Below are 24,475 nucleotides of genomic sequence, written 5' to 3'. Positions count from 1 at the left end.
GGCGTAGACCAATAAGTGCGGTCTCCTGGGTTAAGTAATCAATCAAGTCGGCAACATGGTGACATTTTTAAAAGGAAATATAACACACTAATAATATGATTAGAAAGTTGTTTAAACACCGTCCCTGCAACAGAAGATATACTTCCCTCCTAAATCACATCCTTTTTTTTTTTCAGTTAAACTTCTCAATCCCATAAACTGTTAATCAACATTATCATATAGTTTAAATTCATCGTTGATTTGGATTTATTTGAAGATTTCCTATTAAACTACTTTTCTGGTATCAATTTCTTATTAATGACTCCTATAGAGCAACCTGACACGAATCACAGCACAAAAAACTAAATACATTTTCGGGAAACTCTTCCTCTCATCTGGGCGCTTTCATCATTCTCTGTCAACACTCGGCTTCGTCCTTCTCCGCCCTCTCGCCCCCCTCCTGCCAAACCCTCTCCGTTGTGATTGGTTACCTTCTGGAAGAGCATGTTGGAGCATAACCATACATGGAAAATCTGGATTGTTCTACATAGATAAATCCCGGAAATTTGAAAATGTGAATGACGACCGGCGTCCCTAGTGTTTAGCGCTCTGCACAGCCACCCCAGACGGTCAGCAGGGAAGACGTCTAAATGCATGTACGTCATTATTTGACTCTTTAGTATGGTTAGTAATAGGCGTTGATTACGGGGGGATATGTCCCCCCCATTATTTGAAATACGAATTTTGTCCCCACCAGTCTTAAAAATGTGCAAACCAATTGCGACTGAAAAAATCCCCACATACTCAACCGAAATCGCCGAGTCTAAAATCATGCGATAGGCGTGCTCGAAGACATCATTTATTAGATAGGCCTACCTAATAAACCGTTTGGAACACACAAGACCGGAACCCATAGCAACGCCGGTAAACAAACCCTGACTCCCGAGAAGCCCAATCCATATGAGCTCCCCGCGCTACGGCAAACCGGAGGCGCACAGAGCTTTTGGCCTTGATATTATGTATACAATTATATTGTATTATATACTAATATAATATTAGTATATAATATAATTGTTGTCGCAAACGGCAACAATCACTTTCTCCTCCATGCCGCAGTTCACCCCGGACTGCACTGCACTGAGTTTGACAGTTGAACGCTGATAGGCTGTTACGTTACACATGTTACTCAGTGGCCACGCTGTTGAACGCTGATTGGCTGTCATCACGCGAAATTTGTGTCAAAGTTGAAATACTTCAACTCGAGCGAATTTGTCGCGCCACAAATCCTCGTGAACGCGCTCGCCTGTGCACGGCGAAAGTGTGGCGCGACAAATCAAAAAAATTCGCCCGATACGCGTCTATAGCCTACGTTCACTTTGTATGGGATCTTGTCGTCCCGTTGCGTTTGGTGTGAACGCACTGGAGAAGTTTCAAGACAGACAGCCAAAATTGTCATTTTTATTCTGAAAATAGCCGGTCCTTTTGCTTCCTATACAAAGCATGTTTGTGACACTGGATAACGATATGGATACGTCATCATGCCTGCATGTGGAGGGCCACATAAGGTAAGACATTGGTTTACATAAACCTTGCTGCTGGTTCTGTTTGCTCGTGATGACCTGGCCAAAGGTTACCCACGGTCCTAAGCGATTGTGATCTGATTCTGGTTGGTGCTCCAGATGGTATGCATTGTATATATAGATTGCAGCTAGTAGCAGCTACACGGTGCGATTGCTATGCCAATGTGTTTATAGTTGTTTTGTCTGATTGAGATATGTGACGACTTGGAGCCTGGTAGGCCTATATCCTGAGATAAATATGTTCTCGCATAACCTGTGTGATTATCCTAAACTGTAGGGGATTTTATTTGCGGACAATTTGCTTATGATGTTGTAACGACAACGTACATTGGTCCTTCGCAAGTGTTTACTGGTGGTCAGGATTTGGCAGATGCAATTCTCCTCTGGGCGCTTGTTTTTTTCTTCTATTTTTAATGCAGCATAATATGCTACCAGCAGCCCTTGATCGTCTTCAAAAGGCTGATGCTCAGTACCTCGTTTCATTTCGTAGGCCCCTTTACAGTCTGGCATTGTTTGTCTGGTAAACTTTGTTGATGTCAAGATAAGTGTTAAACCGCCAACACTGTTCTTTGTCCTGTGTGTATTAGTATTAGGCCTATATATCCCAAGCCAATACCCTGGTGTTTCCAACGCCGTTTTGCAAAACAAGCCAAAACACAAACTGTGGTTTTCAACTTTTATTGTTCGAATAGGATCTTGGGCTGGCCCGAATACCATTTTTCAGGCTTCGAATACTCTTTGGTTTTTCCGAGCGAATATTCGAATACTCGTTCCAGAAAAAAACACCATCAAAAACAACATTAATAATCCCTATATACTCCCTGGAACCGATTTTGACAGTATCTGCATATTTTGTTGAAGATTTAATAGCTTTTGAACGTTAATTAGTTGGCCTAAGTAGGTTGAAGTTCCTTAGTTTTTCCCCGTGAAAGCGAACAGCTGTTGCTCCGTTCCAAATCAGCTGTTCTCAGCCATCTCAGCCCTTACGTAAGCTTTTCAATTCATCCTGGAACGTGCATCTTTTCAGGGAATTTGTACAATAAATCCATAACAAATACCGAATATTGATTGTCTTATGTGTCCATATTATATACATTATATTAACCGGGTATTCCCAAGACGCTCACGCTCTGCAGCAAGCCAGTCACAGTTGATTGGCGCGGCGCTGTACAGCGAACGTAAACAAACAACTAAGCTAAGGTTTCAAGTATTACTTTTCCTCCAGAGATCCCGCTAATTTTGTGTTATAAAGTAAAGGGAAACAAGATATCTATTCTTCCTCCACCTCTCTCGCTTCTCTGCTTGGTGTCGCTGACGCTTATAGTTTGCCTCCTCGCTCTGGTAACGTCACGTACGTGGAAAAAAACAACAACCAAGCTCCGAATACTGATTTAAGCTTCGAATACTAATTTTCCGAACGAGTATTCGAATATTCTAATAATTCGGGCCAGCCCTTCAACACCTGACAATACACTGTAGAGCATATTGTAATACAGCGTTGAAAGGATGAATAGCTTACATAAGGGTACCCAGCACTTTTCAAACCACACTCAAGCTTATGGTTATTGTCCCCACCACTTCTAAAAACAAACTGACGCCCTTTACTTAAACATGACTATAAATCATTATAACAACGTTTATAGGTCATAAAAGTCGAAAATGCATTACAGGTGCTCTTTAAGGAGTTTCGAAAACAAATGTATCATTGAGACAAAACAACAACAGTAATATAAAACATACAATAGTTTACAGTTTCACATAGATTAATATAGACTGCCTACGCCAGAGCTTCAAAATAACAACCTGCAATAGGCCTACATCAAGTCTTTGCTATCAACGGCTTCCCTCAGAACATCAGCCGGGGGGTCGGCTACAGCGGACCTTGCCTCTAGAACGTCTAGCTTTCAAGAAAGCCTTGTTTTGCCTCACATGGTAGGAACTATGTTGACATCTTATTACTGTAAATGCAATCGTTTGGCTATGTAAGGTTTTGGTTCAGAGACATGATTATTTGGGAAATTGATCTTGCTCTTATTCCATAAAAGTGGCGGAGAAGCCAGTTCGTTTTCCCACAAAGCAGAGGAGAAACCAATGACAAACAGTAGGACTAGGCCTGGGCCACTCTATTATTGCGTTAAGCAAAGAAGAAAAGAACACGGGAGGGGGAGGGCTCCCCAGCGAAATGCAGGCTGGGTATTTCGTCAATGAAACAGGCTATGGCTATGGTAAGGGGAAGCCTACCTTTATTGAGAGTCTGGCAATTTAAAGAAGAATTGTTTATTGGTGACATCAATGTGATTGGTACACACAAAATAAAATGGTCATTATTTTCCATATGAGGATTGTTATGCATTGAAAACAACGAAAAATGTTACATATCAAACCCCAGCCTTATGGGAGAATATGTTGAATGTGTTTCTTTTTTATGTTGAATGTGTCATTTTGCAATGAGAGTTATACGAAGGATGGTGAGATGTTATCCCCATGGTTACTGCTCACGCCATCTTTGTGATACTTCTTTCTTTGCTATTATTCATCAATTAGTGAGCAATTTAATGAGCGATGATGAATATGGAAGGTGCCAAAGACTTTAGCGTTGTACTAAAAGTGTCAGAGAATCTTAACCATTTCTTTGCTAACCCTATCAACATAAACAACCGCCCGATAAAAGTGTAGTTCAACATAATGATGTCATTTTTTATTCTATCACCTCAGTAGAACACACGATATTAAAGCTCACCTAATTTTACCAGGGTTAGGGTTAGGGCTTCTACAAAGACTTGTTAAGACAACACCATATAAGGTTTTACTTCTTTACCATTCCGCTCACACCAATAAACACTAAATATTTACCTGGATTTGGCAGTGGCTTCATTTACCACCTCCAGAGTGCATGTCCATTTTCCTTGTATCTCTCTGAATAAACCAATTTTTTTTTTAACCTTTTCCACTCTTCGAGTCATACCTAGCCCCCAAAATTGCAGCTTAGAGCAGAGAAGGACATTCACATACTGTTTGGCAGAGACTGTCAAAAACATAGGATTTTACACTTTAGTTTCTAAATAACAGCATATATAAGAAACTTTTAACTTATAAGAAAATGTATGTCGATTTCTATGTTCAGGATCATGCAAGACATAATAAGTAGAGCTGTCAAGCGATTAAAATATTTAATCGTGATTAATCGCATTAATGTCATAGTTAACTCTAATTAATCGCGATTAATCACAAATTATTTTTCTATGCTAAATATCCTTTGATTTTTTTGTCCCATAATTCTTCTCATTTTAATTCTCTTATCAACATGGTGAAGTGCATCGGCTTGCCTTGTGCAAATGATTTTTTATTGATAACAACATTGGCACATACACTGATCAAAACAGGACGATACAAAAAAAGAGCCTATAGTGCAATTAAACGACTGCTTTGAACAAATGTCATTTGAACATAGCAGTCAGGCTACTGCTTCTTTGTTTTGAGCCAAAGAAAAAAAAAAAAATGTTTTTTTTTTTTTTTTTTGATAAAATAATTGCGTTAATCGCGTGATAAATTTTTGTAACGCCGTTAAATTTGGTTTGCGTTAACGCCGTTAATTACGCGTTTAACTGACAGCTCTAATAATAAGGCATTCAAAACAAAAAAAAACCTCACAAAATCACTATTCAATGTTACTCAAACATACTTCAAAATCGCAGAATGTAGTGTTTTGCTATGGATTCTGCCATGTGTTTAATAATGTATGAGTGGACATATGGATTCCCTGTTATTAAGCAGCTTGCTCTAAGCCGCCCAGTCACTTTGTGCCGTACAGCATTGTCTTCCATGTTGGATAACCACATTCTTTTATTAGGACTGGCTGGGCGTGACTAACCGCAGTCTGGCTGCTTTGCAACCCAAGGAGAGGTTGGAAAGCATTCATTAGTGTCCTTGGTTCCTCTGCCCTCAAACATGGGAGCATAAATATTGAATCTCCCCCTTCATAGTTGGTATATTACACACATGTCACAGAGAGACTATATCTAGTCCTCTTCCCCCCTCTCTGACACTGATCTGGGGCCATTTCCAGCAGGGGAGAGGCACTGTGCCTTTGTGTGTGTGTGTGTGTGTGTGTGTGTGTGTGTGTGTGTGTGTGTGTGTGTGTGTGTGTGTGTGTGTGTGTGTCTGGTGTGTGTGTGTGTGTGTGTGTGTGTGTGTGTGTGTGTGTGTGTGTGTCTCAAGACATTAATGGGAGCTTTAATTGCATAGTGAAGAAATGGAGTAAACAAAAATATATACAGTTCATACATGTCCAGCTAAACAAGAAAAGCCCTCACCTGAGTATCCTGAGAAAAAGCTCAGAAGCAGCTCATTGGTATATCAAATAAAAAATAAAATTGATATGAGAATAAAATAGCCACAGAAAGTTAGATTCCATGAATTGATGCAAAACGAAAATGAACATGTGGAAATGTTTCTCGTCATATAAATATAATCAAATGAAATACATATTTCTGAAATATATTTATTTTAATTGTGATAGTTCTTTCTAACATATATCGATTATTATTATTTTACGATTACTATTGTTTTTCCCCCACATGGGTTTGGACATAGAGGCAGGGTGAAGGCAAGTGGCAATTTTATTGCTCACCTGGACAATCGCATCATCAGTAGTCCCTGACTGAAGGTATGCAATATGGCGCGGAATAAGGCAAAAAATGGAGACCACTGAGAAAGTGACGGAGGCTATATCCTTGCCAAAGCCAACCACTTATCTGGCCGGCACTAGCCCTGCTAACCGAGAGGCCGGCAGTGGAAAATGAGTAGCAGGCGGAGGGGAATGAGAATGTTACTATCTGTCGGGATACTATCTCATCCCGACGATGCCTCGTAGGGAAAGTCCCTCTGCTACTTTCTCGTGGAACACATAATGTTTCACCGTCTTCATTAAATGCAACTGCATATCCTTCTCTCCCATGATGGTCAGCAGCTCGCGGATTTCACCGTCTCTCCAGTTAGCACTACTCATGCTGATGTCGCTGCGGTGTCTCTGTTGTCTTGACGACCAGTCGACCTGCTGTCTCTCAGCTCTTTCCCGGCTGTGGGTTGCACATTTTTAATTTTTTACGTCACCAATACCTCTCTCCAAGTCCTGACCCTGGTAGAAAAGGCCGTCTAATCGCATTTACATGAAAATGGAACCCCCAATATGTGTAGGGGTTCGAGAGGTGACATTGGGGTGTGAAATGAAGACGGTATACTCCCTCAGTATGAACTTGTAGACCATGCCGGGATCAGTTTCAAATAAGACATATTTGGCAGTGTACAAACGCTTAGTAACTGGCTTGGCTGTCATAGCTTCCGAGGCTGCTAACTACAACGCCGTGTATAGCAACCCACTGGATCAGCTTGGATGGTCACTACCTTTCGAGGCTTGGATCCACTGGATCAGCTCAACATGTTAGTTACCAGCCCTGGATGCTCATGACCAGACATTTCATCCTATCCCTGTGCAATAGTGCATGATGTGTTTTCAGGGAGGTAAACACGGCAAATACCAATGACTTATTTGTCAAGGTGACACCTAAATGTCAAAGTCATGTTGAAACCCAAGCCTGAGAAATACAGAATCGCAATAAATAAAACGAATGATGAGAAACATTTTCATTAGTGCTGTCAAGCGATTAAAATATTTAAGCGCGATTAATCACATTAATGTCGTAGTTAACTCACGATTGATCGCGATTAATCACAAATGTTTTTTCTATGCTAAATATCCCTTGATTTCTTTGTCCCATTAATTTTTCTCATTTTAATGCTCTTATCAACATGGAGAAGTGCATCGGCTTGCCTTGTGCAAATGTTTTTTTATTGATAACAACATTGGCATACACTGATCAAAACAGGACGATACAAAAAAAAGCCTATAGTGCAATCAAAAGATGAACATACAAACATACTGCCTTGAACATAGCAGTCAGGCTACTGCTTCTTTGTTTTGAGCCAAAGAAAAAAATAATAATAATTGCGTTAATCGCGTGATAAAAATATTAACGCCGTTAAAATCGGTTTGCGTTAACGCCGTTAATAACGCGTTTAACTGACAGCACTAATTTTCATACATTCAAACATTTCTACACAAACATACATTTTTTACCCGGTCAAAACGATAGTTATAATATTATAACTCTAGTTCAATGATTGTAGGCGTAGCCGTCTAGGCTTCGCCTAATGGGCTTGTCCCGTGTGCGTGCTCCCGCGCACAGAAATTTTTATCTATGCACCAATAAACGTCGGCACCGCCCACATTTCCCACAGCACCGTAAGGCGGCGCATACTGCTGCTCATCCTCCACGCTTTTCTTTCAGCGTTTGGAGGGTACAGCAGGTGGGAAACTAGACGTCTATGCCTACAATCATAGAACTAAAGTTATAATATCATAACTCGTTCTAATTCATGTGGGCTACGCCGTCTAGGCTTCACCTTATGGGCTAAGGCGAAGCTGAGAGTGGAGCCCAATCAATGTACTCCTGCTGGACCCCAGTCAAAATAACCTAAGTCACCAGGGCACATCAGACTCAAAAAAGCAGAGGATGTGCTTAACCCAACAGCTTACTAAAAAACAAATTCCTTCTAGATCAAGCAAGGCGATGATCAAAAGAAAAAGTGAGTCCGTAGAAACTCTGGCTCAATCCGTGCTTCATGGAATCAATGAAAAGGAAAAGGAAAAACAGAGTAATACGGTTTCCATTAGGTCCGCTACCACCAGGGGCAGAGCTAAGGAGTCCAACACAACAATAAGGAACTTCTCTCGTCCGTCTCTCATTTGAAAAAATGGTGGGAGGGCTACTGGCAGACGAAACCAACTCATCAACTGGCGAGCCAATAGGTACCCCTCTAGTCCATTACTCATTTGAAAAACGGTGGGAAAGAAATACTGGCACGAAGATCCGACTCGCCAGCCGGCGAGAGGTTATTAACTATGCCGAAGAACATGCCTATATTTTTAAGCCGGAGAATGGCCCCCGGACTCCAAAACAGAGTGGCCGAGTGAGCCCCTGGACATGTATTACATGTAAAAACGGACAAAGGGGCCAGGGGAAGACCAAGACGCAGTCGCGCAGATGTCTTCCATTGAAATGCCTCTGCGGAGAGCCGTCGAAGCGGCCATGCCCCGTGTTGATTGAGCTTTTACGACCAACTGTGGCGCTAAGCCATGTCAAGAGTAGGCTAAGCAAACGCACATATCCAGCGAGAAAACCGCTGTTTAGAGGTAGAGCGGCCCCTGCCAGCATCGCTATAACACACAAACAACTGTTGTGTGGAGTGTAACGCGGCCGAGCGTTTCAGGTACATAGCCAGCGGCCGCACCGGGCACAGGAGATGCAACTACGCCTTCGCCTAACTAGAAAGAGGCGGGGGGTGAAAAGCACAATATCCCTCGATCGAAAGAACTGTTAATGTTCTTTGGGAGTACTGCAGGATTAGGTCTGAGCAGAGCAAAGAGCTGTCCTCGTTAAGCAACAAGCAGCTCGGGCTGACATACGGAGCGGTCAACTCACCGACCCGCTTGGCAGAAACCAAAGTCAATAAGAGAGCCGGCTTAAAGGACAGGGCATCCAAAGGGGCCTGAGACAGAGGCTCGAAAGGGTCCCTGGATACCCGTGCAACACGTGGGGAGATCCCAGATCCCGTTCCAGAAGAGGAAGGATCAGCTGGAGCGGGGGAAACACATACAAGAGAGCCCGCGGCCAAGGTGTGTGTGCCAGCGCATCCACCCCTAACAGGGGAAGATACTGAGAGAGAACCACCATCTGCAGTATGTGCGAACAGGTCCACCTGAGCTGTCCGGAACCTCTGCCAGATCAGTCTGACAATGTCGGGATGTAACCACCACTCGTCTCGGCGGGGACCGCCGTGAGACGTGAGGCGGAGAGCAGAGGAGTGCACTCCACCCTGTCTGTTTATGCACGCCGCCGCCGACACGCTGTCAGTCCTGATCAGAATGTGGCAGCCACGTACCAGGTGAAAGAAATGCAACAGCACTTTCCTCACAGCGGCGGGTTCCAACACGTAGTGGTCTGTGAAGACCACTACGTAGAACGTCACTCTGCCCAGGGGAACACCCCTTATTAGGGCGGGGGGGGGGGTTCCCAATATTCCAGATCTGGTGACACCAAACGGGGTAAGAGAAGCACCCTGAGCCTGTGTCGCATGGGGTCCAAACGTTGGCGAGCAAACCACCACTGGAGTCTGCACATAAAAAGCAGACCATGGGGAACCACGGGATGGGCGGCTGCCATCAGCCCTAACAGTGCGGTCCCGTTTCTGTGAACGTGCAATCGGGAGAGGGCCAACAGGAGGGGGTCTCATCGAGGAGGCGAGAGCATCGCTGTCATGGTGGCTGAGTCTAGGCAAAGCCCCAAGTAGACTATCTGCCGGCTTGGGAGCGGGGAGCTCTTTTCACAGTTGATGGCAAAACCAAGGAAATAGAGATGGTTTATCACCGTCATGGTGTCCCTTCTCGCAGCTTCCTCTGAGTTGCTCAGAATAAGTAGGTCATCGAGGTAGAACACTCTTTCCCTGACGCCTGAGTGGTCCTGACGCCTGAGTGGTCCCAACGCCGTCTCCACACATTTGAGAAGGTGCGCGGGGCCAGGGAATAGCCGAATGGCAGGCACTGGTACTTGAAATAAATTCCGGCAAAGAAAACTTAACACTCATATGATATGCGGTAACTGTGGTTCTATTTAATTATATACCAATACATTAACAAACATAGTTTCTTACCAGTATTGTATGCATTATCATTATCAACGACTTGTGTTCCTAATATGCATGTGTCCCCCCGTTAAGGAGGGAGGTAGAGGGGATAATGTGGGGAAATAGGAGACTGAAACACGCGTCCGTATCTACGGGCTTGTGTAACGAATCTCTAGCCCACCCACGAAGCTCAAAGGGACGCTGTATAATTGAAGCAGGTGAACCAGAGGTTATGTTAACACGCTGTCCGGTTGGACCATGGTGTGCTAGCCAACCTAGCTAGGTCGGCTAAAATTAGCGCTGTCTACCACAAGAGCAACCATACTGATTTCCACTTCGGATTATTCAACATCCGCTCACTCTCTGGCAAAGGACATCTCCTCCAGGACCTCATCAATGTCCGTAAATATGACTTTTTAAGTTTAACAGAGACATGACAACAACCAAACGCCTTTCTCAGCTGAACGAAGCAACGCGACCCGGGTTTGTTTACACCTGTCAACCCTGCACTACCGGTCGCGGTGGAGGTCTCGAGATAATCTATCGCGAGAGCTGGAAAGTCTCGCCTGTCTCTGTGCCAGTCTACCGGTCATTTGAGTCACTTGTTATAACACTGAATGGACCATCCCCTATCACTGTACCCACTGTTTACCGTCCGCCAAAGCCCAATTCAGAATTCATCAATGAGTTCTCTGCTTTCCTCACTCTTATTTCATCCCTTTCCCAAAATGTATTTCTCATTGGTGACTTCAATGTCCATATTGATAAAGGCAATAATTACCTCACCAAAGACTTTGTACCAAAGAGACACTCATCCACGATTTCATTTCATCCAGGCTTGACTACTGCAATGGTCTTCTTTACGGCACCACCAACAAAGTCCTCAAAAAACTTCAATATGTCCAGAACTCAGCTGCACGCCTCCTCACTGGTACCCGCTCCAGAGAACACATCACACCTGTCCTCCGTGAACTCCATTCGCTTCAAATTAAACACAGAATCAACTACAAAATCGTACTCATCACCTACAAGGCCCTTAACAGCCTAGCCCCCCCCTACCTTGCCGACCTCCTCCATCACCTGAGCGACGGACTTGGGGTGATCGGGCCTTCTCAGTTGCTGCCCCCACCCTTTGGAATTCACTCCCCTCCCACATCAAAGTCTCTCCAACCCTCTCTTCTTTCAAATCTGCCCTCAAAACATACCTTTTCACACTAGCCTTCCCCACCTAACTCCCACCTTATTCTTCATGTTTAACCTCTGTTTTTCTTTTATTCCTAGTCTGTCTTATATAGTTTTGATAGGCCAATATGTAAAGCGTCTTAGAGTACCATATTAAGCGCTATATAAATTTCATTTATTATTATTATTATTATTACCAAAGACTCCGTCTCGATACCGCTCCGTACAGTAGCAAGAGTGTGGTCATCTGCCGACAAGTTCTCCATTTGTTGTGGTGTGAAAGCATGGGGCACTGCATGTTGAGCCACGTAGTAGAAGTGATCCTCCATGGTGCCAATCTGTACGGGCGGGTTGTCTGTGAGGCGTGACAGCGAATCAGCTGCATTCTGTGGGCCTGGATTGTACACCACTTTGAAATGATAGGGTTGCAGCCGCAGAGTCCACCTTTCAATTCTCACTGGCGGTTTGGTCTTTGGGGAGTAGATGGTTTCAAGTGGCTTGTAATCCGTCACCATCACAAACTCTTTCCCGTAGAGAAACACATGGAATTTCTCACATCCCCACACAATGGCTAGGGCTTCTCTTTCATTCTGAGAGAAGCGGCACTCTACGTCAGATAAAGCTCGGCTCACGTAATAGACAGGCTTGTGTGTCCCATCACTTTGCTTCTGGCTCAATATTGCACCTAATCCCACTGGACTGGCATCCACAATCACATGTGTTTCTGCATCCTGGCTGAAATATGCCATTACATGTGAATTGGCCAGCTGTTTCTTTAGTTCCAGAAATGCCATTTCCTGCTCTGACCCCCATGTCCATTTGCAGGAATGCCTCTTGAGCCTCCTCAGTGGTTCTGATGTCATGGCCAGATTAGGAATGAACCTCCCACAGTAGTTAACGAGCCCTAGGAAACTCCTCACCTCAGCCGCATTTGTTAGCCGACGTGTTCTCCACTGCCTCAATCTTTGACTGAGCTGCTCCTATGCCATTTTTGGACAGTACAAGACCCATAAATTCCAGCTGTGACATCCGGAACAGGCACTTTTTGCTGTTGACTGTCAGCGGTTTCTCTTGCAGTCATTGCAGGACTTGGCGCAGTCTTTCATCATGCAGTTGAATGGTCTCACCAGAAACGATGATGTCATCTGATAGTTTGTGCACTCCAGGGATGCCTTGTAGGACTTGACTGATGATGGGTTGATATATATTTCAAGTGCGGATGATATTCCAAACATCAGCCTCTTGTAACACCACAACCCTGTGTGTGAGACAAACGTGGTGAGCGACCTGGACTCAGGTGTCTGTTCTATCTGATGATATCCCCACTTCAAATCCAACTTTGAAAACACTGTGGCTCCCATCATGTCCTCCAGTATTTCATCTTTGATGGGGATAGTGTGCCGTTCACACACTATTGCTTCATTTGCTCTGCGCATGTCCACACACAGTCTTGGCTCTTTCTTCCCATGTACAACAACGAGCGGCGAAACCCATGGTGTTGGTCCGCTCACTCTCTCGATGACATCCATCTCCTCAAGTTGTTTGAGTTTGTCATCCACCTGTTCCCTTACACTGAAAGGTATTCGGCGAACAGGGCTGGGCTACCGGCTTCACACTGCTGTCCACATGCAGCCCCAGCTGAAAATCTTCCAGTTTTCCAAGGCCATGAAAACAGTCTTTGTATTTCTCCTCCAAGTCAGCAGTGAAAACTGCTGTGTCTGCTGGTTGAATAGTATTCACTTGTTCCACAGGACCGATACGAAGCAATCCCAACTGTACAGCAGTCTTTCTCCCCAGCACACACATACGTGCTTCTTTAATCACTTGGATTTTTGCAGTGACAGTTTCAGATTTTCGATTTGCTTTAAAATCAGCCACGAAAATCCCTTTCACATGTAGTGGTGTCGTCAAACCGAATGGATAGACTTGCTTCTCTGGGCACTGTAGTATGATGTCACTTTTTGACTTCAGTTGTTTGAACTTTGTCTCAGTCATGATATTACATGTAGCCATTAGGGCTGTCAAAATTGCTCAAAAATGACATTCGAATGTTCGTTTGGAAAAAAATCACGAATTCGAACTATTCGAATATCGCGTTTTTGGATACATTTCGAACGAATATTCGAACTTCGAATATGTTTGCCGTCTCGTTGAGAGTGCTGGTGGGCCGCGGCTTCCTGCTGGGCATTTCCTTACTTTAAAACGAGGGACATCGCGAACAGACAGAGGCTCATTCACAAAGCAGTTAGGCGCTTGTACCGCGGGAGTGTTTTTTCACATTCAAATATTATGAGGGACATCGCAAACAAACAGAGGCTCACTCACAAAGCAGATAGGCGCTTGTGTAACCGAGCGTTGGCACTTAGATATTTATATGACAAGAATGACACAAGCGTGGAAGGGAAAATAGTCTCGTTTACTTAGTACATATCAGAAGTCACCCAGTCACAGCGTGAGAGCTGAAATACCTATATCCAAGTACGGAAACCCCGAGGGGATAAAATACATTCGCTCTTCACAATACTAGTCTGTTATGCCCTGTTTACACCTACCCGATAGTGGGCCCCGATGGTGCCCGATGGCTAAATCAGCAGCAGATTGTGTTAAGGAAGACCCTCAATCTGCCACTTGTGTATAAATACGGGGTGATGGATGGATGTCCTACTTTTATAATTACAGGGTACTTCGCCCATTTAGAACCGGCGTTCTATTATTATAAAATCGCTATTGTAATATAAATAAATATATAAATAAATATCAGTCTAAACCAGTCTCCCCTTTGCCTTCTCCCGAAATGACGCCAAATGACGCCAAACGCGTCATTTGACGTGTTTGGCGTCATTCGAAATGACGTCAAATGACGCCAAACGCACTTCGGGTGTCTTCCCTGGCATACATCGTTATGTTATCGTTATAACATCGGGTATGTGTAAATGCTACCCCGATAAATTGACCCGATCATACATTTTTAGCCCGATGTCACCCGAATCACCCCGACTTCCACATCGGTGGTCCATCGGCCATTAGCGGCCATTAGCGGGATGGTGTAAACGGGGCATTACACTTGTACCGCGGGAGTGTTTTTTTCACATTCGAATATTATGAGGGACATCGCGAACAGACAGAGGCTCATTCACAAAGCAGATAGAGGCGCTTGTACCGCGGGAGTGTTTTTTCACATTCGAATATTAATTTTCACGTTCGAATTCGCGTTGTTGGATACATTTCGAACGAATATTCGAACTTCGAATATTTGTTGACAGCCCTAGTAGCCATTGAGTCTATCAACATTACCACTGGCTGCTCAATCACCAGTACTGTTAGTGTTCCATCCTCAACACTATCAATCACTGTGTATACATAGTCATCTTTTTGTCACTGGATTGTCATTACACTGTTTATTTTATGTGTTTTCTTCATTCTACACATTACAGCAAAATGTCCTTCTTTGTCACAGTCAGTTATTTCACTTGTTTTTTGTCACTGTGCACTCACGACTTAAATGACCGTCCCGTCCACACCGGAGGATCAAGGAGCCCTTCAAGTTTAAGGTATTTCTCCCACAATAGCCGTCGGCGCAGCGTGTTTGAAATGCACTTGCAAATAACTTGGTCACGGATCAAATCATCCTTGTTATCCCCAAACTCAGGCGTTTCTTCTTTAATCGGCTCACAAAACTGTCCATAGACTCCTCTTGTGCTTGTTCTACTTTTCTAAACATATGTCTCTCATAGGGAATGTTCTTCTGAGGCGTGAAGTATGCATTTTATTAGTTTACCGCTCCGTCGTAGTTGGCATCATTTCCAGTGCCCTCCAACGTGAAGAATATGTCCTGAACGTCGGGTCCTGCTAAATTAAGCAGTAAATCCCTTTTCCGCGATGCTTCGCTGATTCCTGATGCGGCTTAAATAGAAATTGAAACTATTTATCCACTTCTCCCAGCGAACACCGACATTAGCTGACTCACTCAGCACATCAAAGGGACCGACCACTGATAAACCCAACGACATGCTTGCTTCCTTGTCCTCTTTTTCCTCCCCTTGACGGACCAAACTTCACTTCATGCACCCTCAACAGTTTGTGCAAACTAAAACATTCTGTTTTAAATCCTCGTCGCCATTTGTAGTGTTTTAAACTGTATTAACACTAAGGACATAAACACCGGGACCGTTTCACGTGCTGCTTGATTACTCCACTTCCGGTAACTTACATCTGCGCATGACGGAACGTCAACACGCATCTAATGTGGGATGCCATACACTACAGCACCCTATCCTTTTCAGTCTCATATCAATAATGTCACTCGTCAGCATACTTTCATCTACGTAACATCTCTCGCCTTTGCCAATCTCTCTCCCCCAACAGTGCTAAGATTCTGGTTCACACCCTGATCGCATTGTATTTGGACTACTGCAACTCTCTCCTCTTTGGTTTACCTGCTAAGTCCATACATAAATTACAACTGGTACAAAACTCTGCAGCCCGTATCATTACTAAAACCCCCTCCATCAGTCACATAACATCTATCCTGCAGCAACTCCAATGCCCCCCATCAAATATTGCATAATTTACAAGATCCTGCTTCTCACTTTCAGGCCATCAACAATCTTGCCCCTCAGTATCTTACCGGGCTCCTCCATATAAAGACACCCACCCGTTCTCTCAGATCCTCTTCCTCCGTCCAGCTAACCCTCCCACCTGCTCGCCTGGTTACCATGGGGTCAAGAGCATTCAATTGCTCAGCCCTCCACCTCTGGAACTCTCTGCCACGTGAGATCCAACACTCCTGTTCCATTATGACTTTCGAATCTCACCTGAAAACGTATCTATTCAGACAAGCCTACTCCCTTTAAGTCAGTTGCATTCTTGGAACTAGAATGACCCCATTCTTTTCTCTTGTACACTGTTTTATTATATTGTTGTTGTTGTTGTTTTTTGCTTTTCTTTTAATAATGTTTGATTTTATAAGGCGACCTTGAGTGTCAAGAAAGGCGCCCATAATAAAATGCATTATTATTATTATTATTAAAGACGAACACTCTGTCCGTTAGGCCAACAATCTGCTTCTGGAGGCGGTCGGGGGGGGGGCAGTGGTTTCTCGTTAGGACGCAATCCGGCGCCCGGACAGAGAAGCGCTGCCAGGTGGGGCTCCAGGCATCCCTCGCCTGGCCGAATAAATCCGCCATCCGGCGTGGCTTCTCCTTGGGATGACCGTGGCGGTGGAAGCCCTGGAATGGAAGAACCCTGACTCGGAGTCGGAAACACGCCAGGTGCTCGTCATCCGGCGTCAGAGAAGTGGGACAAAAGGAACACTGAGGCCCTGAAAAGGGCCCAGCTCTAATAGGAGCGCTCTTAAATGGCCCTGTTAAAGGGCTGTTTTTTTTCGTCGCCTCGCCCATGCCGCTGCCACAAGGTTATTTTTTGGAAGAAGTCACCATTTTCTTGGTGTTGATCAGACGAAGCTGAAAGAAGAGGGAGGATGAGCGGCAGTATGCGCCGCTTTATATACACGGTGCCGTGGGAAATGTGGGCGGTGCCCAAGTTGATTGGTGCATAATTGAAATTTTCAGTGCGCGCAAGCACGCACACAGGAGAAGCCCATAAGGCAAAGCCTAGACGGCTTACATGAAATGGAACATTTGGCATCAATTTCACTCAATATAAATCCCAACCTAATTTCGGCTCATACTGCCTCTCCAACAAGTGACTATATTTAACAAGTACTATGCAGTTAAGTGAGTTTAATAGTCCAGATTAACTAGTAATATATTATATTATGTATTATCTCTTCTAAGTAAAAAGTGATTTGATCTTTCTATTTCTGATTTGAGTGAATTTATTATTTTCTGTCACGCTTTGATGGCGAGTAGCCCTCTCGTGTCATCTGTCAGCACGTAGCCTTTTGCCATCTGGCCTTGGCACGGTTTGTTGGGTACCTGACACCGCCACAGTATCCAGGACAGCAGCACAGGCCACTTGACTTCTTACAAGCGCAGGGAGAAGGATTGTCTGACCTTTTCTGTGCACCCGGATGCTAACGGCTAAGCTGACAGTCATGCCGTTAGCTAAGATATAAACAGAACGTTGGGTAGAAATCCAATGGCAACAACAACAACAGCCTTTCAAATGTGCAAAAAGTTGCTGTGACTTTGGGAAAAAGGTTTGCTTACATGCAAGGAAAATACAATTGAGGTCATAGAGAAGCAATTATGTGAAATATCATAATATGATTCTTTGTGTATTTAAATATTCTGGACGTAGAAGAGTATGTGTGTTTTAATCACTCAAAGCCTTCGATTGAAGCGCCTAGTCTCACTTATGTGAGCTGCATCATTCAGCTCCCAAGTGTCTACCAATAGCGTTGGACCTCGGCTGAGAGTATCCTCTGGTATATAGAGAGAAGAGGCCATGATTTGTGTATCCCTGTGGCCCCGGGAGAATCATCCACAGTATAGGTTCAGGGAATGAATTAAACTAATCCGGATTCATTAGACCAGATATTTTTCTTAAAGATATATTGATCCAAATGATAGTGATTAGCCACTCTGCTGTAATCTCGATACAAAAGAAAAAAGGACGTTCGGGATCATTTAATTGAATATACTAAAACATTCAGATTCAGAGCCCTTGGATAGACTGTTAATTAAGCCTACCACATTGCATTAAACCAACAACCACTTACTAGTGTGAGCTTCTCCAACCACTGCTTGGAGGCAATTTGGGAAGACAAGGAAGAAAGAGTTCATTCGATTTGTTATTTTTTTGTGCTTTTTTGTGCTTCTTTTTTTTGGACAGTGGTTTCAATTACATTGTCAAATGAATGGAAGTCAATGAACATTTCAGGATCAAACAGGTGAACCAAATAGAAGCGGTGTGCATGCTTTCTGTTTGGCAGGTGGTCGCCACCTAGCTACAGCTTTGACACTGACGATAATAACCTGCAAAACGGCACCTGTCTCCCTCAAGGGCAATAGGGACATTTTACATCAACAGTCGCAGTGAATTAACGCTCTCGCTGTCCTCCCACCTGCTATTACTCCAATTAGAACACAATAAATTTGTTGCGATTCCAATTGAAACATTTGAAAGCTTCATATAATAATACAATCAAATAGGTTAATGATACCGGTACTTTCAATACCAGTTCTACATATGTCTATGACTAATGCCTTCTTGTGTGGTCTTTCAGCACAAAGTAAGTTGAATAACATTCACAAAGCTTTCTCTGTGCGGTCGATATTCCTCTCTGTGTACCAAGTCTCATCCTGATAGCAACTATTGTTGTTCCAAGTGAATTGTCATGCTATCACAAACGCTGCAACCATACTCAACTGATACTGTTATTCCCTACAAAGCTTTCAATAACCACACATGCAGCTTCCTAAGAACCACTTACATATACCAGAGAGCAGACATCAAACACTTGTTGGTTTATGTTGAGACATAGTGTGATTATGAGATAATGTGGGCGTCTTTTCTTCCTTCCCTTTACTTTCTTGAGATTGACTCTATTTCACTCTAGACTGAGATTTTCGTGAGAAGAAATTAGTGTTTTTCATGTGTCTTTTTGGGGTCTGAGGGGTCATGCGTTATTTGGCTAAATCTCAGCGCTCGGCAGCAGTGTGCAAGGGAGCCTTTGATCCAGAGCTGTTTGATGAGAGACATCGCCAGAAGTCCTCCGACACGGGGAGACCCACAACAACACCCCCACCACGTCCACTCACCACATGTGGAGTTCTGTCCAGATTAAAAAGAGAAAATGTAAAGCAACAGAAGCGGATAGGCTGGGGCTGGGGTAGGGGGCTTCAACCAGATTGACCTTGACATGATTTACGGACTTGTTCCATTTCATTTTAAAATTTCTCTTTCTGCCGCACTCTCTTCTCCAACTCTGTCTCTGTCACACATAAGGTTGTGTGTCTCTATCATCGTGCTCTTCATTGCTCACGCACATAGGATTGAAGGTTAGCTCATACATAGGCAGAAATGGCCAAGCGTACACATACACACAGAAACACGCACGAACAACCACACACAAATGCGCCCATGCACACATACACACAAAAAGGCACTCAGAGAACATTAATAATGATCAGCGCCAGTGTGACTTTTTTGAGAGGTCAAACTCGACCCTGACACCAAACCGGAGCAGGGCGAGCGGATGAAAGTGGGTTCCCAAAAGGTCCATTGTACTCACACGGAGGCCAGTTGACATTTAGAAACACTAATAACCTGCTAATGATGCACTATTTTCATAGAGTTAACCCTGCCAGGGTTCACAGGTACCGCACTGCTTTTTCCATTTGCCCTCTATGGTAAAGTCAAGTGTTTAATCAACGTCTGGTTTAACCGGGGACAAGAGGTGTCAGTGTATCTGATGATTCCCATGATTTGATTTAGATCCTGTGTTTTTTTCACCTCCTTTTGTCTGAGCTAAAAGCTAGGTGAGGTGTAAAGGGCCGGCAGTGACCTGGTGTCCATGTACATCATACATACAGCTTCATTAGCAGACACACATTTTTCCTTGAAATATACCATGAGATAAACATTCGCTTTACCTCCTTATAAGCTCAATTCCACAGTGATATTATTTGGCTATTGAAAGTAATCATGGTAATTCAAAATAACATACTTTTTCCTTACAGATCTAATTAGCAAATCATCATCTCCAGTTGAAGAGGTGTTGAGGTAAGGACAACATATTTTGGGGTTAACATTTCAGTGTTTCCACGTCCTGGCAGGCATGTTTTGGTCACTTTTGCCTGATCCAATCTAATTCTGACGGATCACATTCCTCCACCCATTTTGTGTGGCACAGATAAACCTTTTATGAATTCTCGTCATATTATTAAAGAAAAGCTATAATGCCAGACATTCAACAACATGATGCCTACGTTTTCACCTCATATGAGTTATACCTCATAAGATCTATAATCATATGGTATCATAAGCAGGTGGCATCATGGCAAGATGTTTCTGCACTCTATCTGCAGAAGAGGTTGTAGAAACTATACAAATTTCAATGTATTTCTTGGGGAACCTTTTCATATTTGCTTTGCAAGGGCGTAAATTGTGTGACATAAAAGGAAGTATTTGATAGTGCTTTAAAGGATTAGAAAGTATTTCAACCTCGTATTGTCAAGGAAAATATTCACTGGACCTGCCGCCAACCACCTTTTGGTTTGTCAATGACAAACCCAATGGCACTTTACAGATTTCTTCGCAGTGGATTTTACTAAAATGTCCTGCTCCTGACTCCAAAACTGTGATATTCTAAAAATTGTCTACAAGAAGTGAGGGTAGAGCCCACAGAAGTAGCGCACTTCCAATTAGTAAAAAACAACAAAAAATGCACTTGAGCCAAGACCCTAAAGACAACTACCTGTTTTTTTCTCTCCCTTCTCTCCATTTAATTTATATTTCCTTTAGGCCAGGAGCTGTATTATGGGAGTGATTTAATATCCGAGAGGAGGGAGGGACCTGGATTTTCATAATCGTATGATAAGGAAAGGGATTAATAATAAAGAAGGGATTAAGTCTCTTGATCTGCCAATATGGTGGACTGAAAGGTACCGGTCCCTAGGAGGTGATATGTTCTCCTCTGTGGACAAACCCTTAGTGGGAACCCAATTACACTTGTGTGGGAAACTTAATTTGCTTGCCATGTTATGATTGCTGACCCCCGGAGCACTCTATTCCACACAAGTGCAATCTGACACCCTTTAAGACTTTCAGCACTTGACCAGAAGCCTCACTATTTATATATACAAAACACATAATCATTAAATCTACACAGCCACTGAATTCATACTCCGGATAGGCAGATGTGTGCAGGAACACAGATTTCTCTTACAAGATTGGTTGTTTGCTTATCCTTGCCTCTAAACAATATCATGTCGACAGTTAGAAGTCCGTGTTTTGTTAAACTTTTTACTTTAAAAAACATGCATAATATCCGTAAGACAAATACAAATATAAATGGTGACGCTAAGATGAACCTTGGAGGTTCTGGCTTCCATCCCTCATTCACAGCACTAACTAAATAACACAAGGAATGAAGCACAAGGTTTTATACTGCAGATTATTCTATTTAGAAGCATTTGGAGGGGTTAATGTCATAGTTGTGTAATTCAGCAGCAACACCAACGATTTCTAGTTATGGGGTCAAGACCAACGGCAGGCTAGATGGGTCTTAACCAGCACACTGAGTAAGCTCGAGGCTCAAGGTCAAAAAGTAAACCCCATAGTAGTCAATGCTTGTCAAGGACTGGACTCTGTATTTACCACCTTATAGTGCAGTAGACCTCAAGAACTGATCTTTTTCATGGCTAGCAGTCGAAAAAGAGGATTGGATGGATATATATATATATATATATATATATATATATATATATATATATATATATATACACATTTATATATATTTATATTGTGGCATCCCTCGGACTGGAGCTGCACCTTGGGATTGGCTTCTCACCCTCCAGCAATGCTATGGGCCACAGCACCTTTGAATAAAACCATGAGCTAAAGGAACCAATTAACTGCATGGGGGGGAGCTACTTATGTCAGAACATGATGTCAAACTGCTTGTGTTTACATGGATGTGATCAGATAAAGAACTTAGACGCTCATTCACCAATGTAGAGGATCAATAAAAAGGTTATTACACTTATAAATTGACACCATGTCTAAAGATTCAAATCTGCAAACATTTACACCAATCCCGATACATCTGTGTGTGGTAAGGTAATGTTATCTTGAGGTCCAATTGAGGTTCACTACAGGTGTTGGAGTTGCATTCAGGGATTTAATTTACAAATACTGCAGAACAGACGAAAAAGAACGATGACAGAAACTAACATGAAACACAGAATACATATTAATCACATATGAACACTGGCCCAGCTCTTGGCTAACTCTTCTACCCCATTGGGTTAAATCCACCTTGAGATTAGGGACAAGGGGTGCTGAGGAGACAGTGACGGGGAGCGAGATACGTTTAAGAGGCAATCAAATAGTGCAAGATGGACATGGTTATGGCCTACAGTAACCTCTGTTACAGAATGACTAAATAAGTTATATCCAAACAAACTGTGTGGGGCAATGTGCGAATAAAAGCAGGGTTGCTAAAATATCTTCAGATACTTGAGTGAGAGGGGAGAAACAAATGGACAATATATTCTCAAGATGTATATTTATTGTGAAATTGTTATATTGCATATTGTATTTGCCCTTACAGGGAATAAAAAACAATCAATACATCAAAAATAAGATATTGTGAATTGTAATATCTAATGCTAGGGAGGTCTACATTAATCACAATTTCATTGTTTGTGTGTGTGTGTGTGTGTGTGTGTGTGTGTGTGTGTGTGTGTGTGTGTGTGTGTGTGTGTGTGTGTGTGTGTGTGTGTGTGTGTGTGTGTGTGTTTATATCCGCCACAGCCTTAGAGCTGGTTCAACATTAAGGTTGTTGAATTGTGTACACAGTCACGCTGATCCTGCTCTTTGGGAGGTAAGGGGTCAACCAGGGGTGACCAGCACTTAGTAAATGGTAAATGGACTGCATTTATATAGCGCTTTTATCCAAAGCGCTTTGCAATATTGCCTAACATTCACCCATTCGTGCACACTTTCACACACAACGGCAGAGTCTACCATACAAGGCGACAGCCAGCTCGTCGGGAGCTGTTAGGGTCAGGTGCCTTGCTCAAGGGCACCCCGACACAGCTAATAGGAACCGGGGATTGAAAAGAAAGATGTTATACGTTACATAAATTATATACAGCAGAGGCCAAAGTGTAACAATGCCAGAGTTTCTTGTTGCCAGAGTTTAACAGTTGCCAGAATTGAATTGTACATTCTGCGATGATAGGCTCCCTAAGAGTCTGTTTATTGAGTATAAGATCGACCACGCCTTCTCATTGGTTGAAATCATCGCCTTTTTGAATATAGGCACACACTTGTCTAAAATGTAAACCCCAAGATGCTGTTAACGCATGGAACTGCACGCATCATCATCATCATCATCATCATCATCATCTTTCTAGTTTATTTTATCCAGGCCGGAATTATTCCTCTTCCAAGCGTGGGGCCTCCCTGACTTGTCGTAAAAGTCCTCTCCACACAGAGCGAGGGGTTCAGGGCGTCTGTGGAATCCATGCCCAGCCTCACTCGGTCCTGCCCCACTACCTCCTCCCAGTAGCCTGCAACGACCCTAATTTTCAACTGGGGCAGAAACTACTGGTGTATGACCACACCCACAATTTAAATATTATTTTTATTATACACGTTAATGATATATATATATATATATGCTTCACATCACTCACACCCGTTGTCCATAAATCCCCTTATCCTGTGTGCACACAAAAAAAAAGTAGACATGGGAAACAAAAAACAGTCTTTCTTTTAGAGTAGACATGGGAAACAAAAAACAGTCTTTCTCTTTGAGCAACAACAAGCCATTATTTTTTTCTTACCATGCTCGGGAGGAAGTTCTGTTGTAAGCTTTCACCCTGTCCTTCATTTGTTGGATAAAGGTGTCCAGTGCTGTCCATGTCCAGTCTGTCTGGGCCAAGATGTTTGATGGCTAACATGTGTTCCAATTTTAATTTCTCAAATGTTTTATTTGAACAGAAACTACAACACTGTTAATCACAGGTGTAACAACACTCACCATATCTGAATCTGATATAGAAACAACGACAGATACTGGCAGAATAATTGGAGTTAAAACAACAACATTTCTAGAATATGTCCATGGGGCAGACTACTTTACAACCATATAGGCGTCTTTTAGCGCAGATTGCAATTCTTATTGCAGCCTGCAGGGTTATGCGACAAACATATGGAGGAACGTGGTCGCTGAGCTGCCCTGCCCCAACATTGCATGACACTTTCAACTCAACTAGAATCGCCACCATCATCGAAATTTGATGTCAACAGATCAAAAATAGTTGGAAAGCCTACAGAAACTATAGATAGCTAATCTG

Source organism: Gadus morhua, chromosome 23, assembly GCF_902167405.1.
Source record: "Gadus morhua chromosome 23, gadMor3.0, whole genome shotgun sequence".
Lineage (NCBI taxonomy): Eukaryota > Metazoa > Chordata > Actinopteri > Gadiformes > Gadidae > Gadus > Gadus morhua.
Note: the sequence above shows the minus strand (reverse complement) of the source record.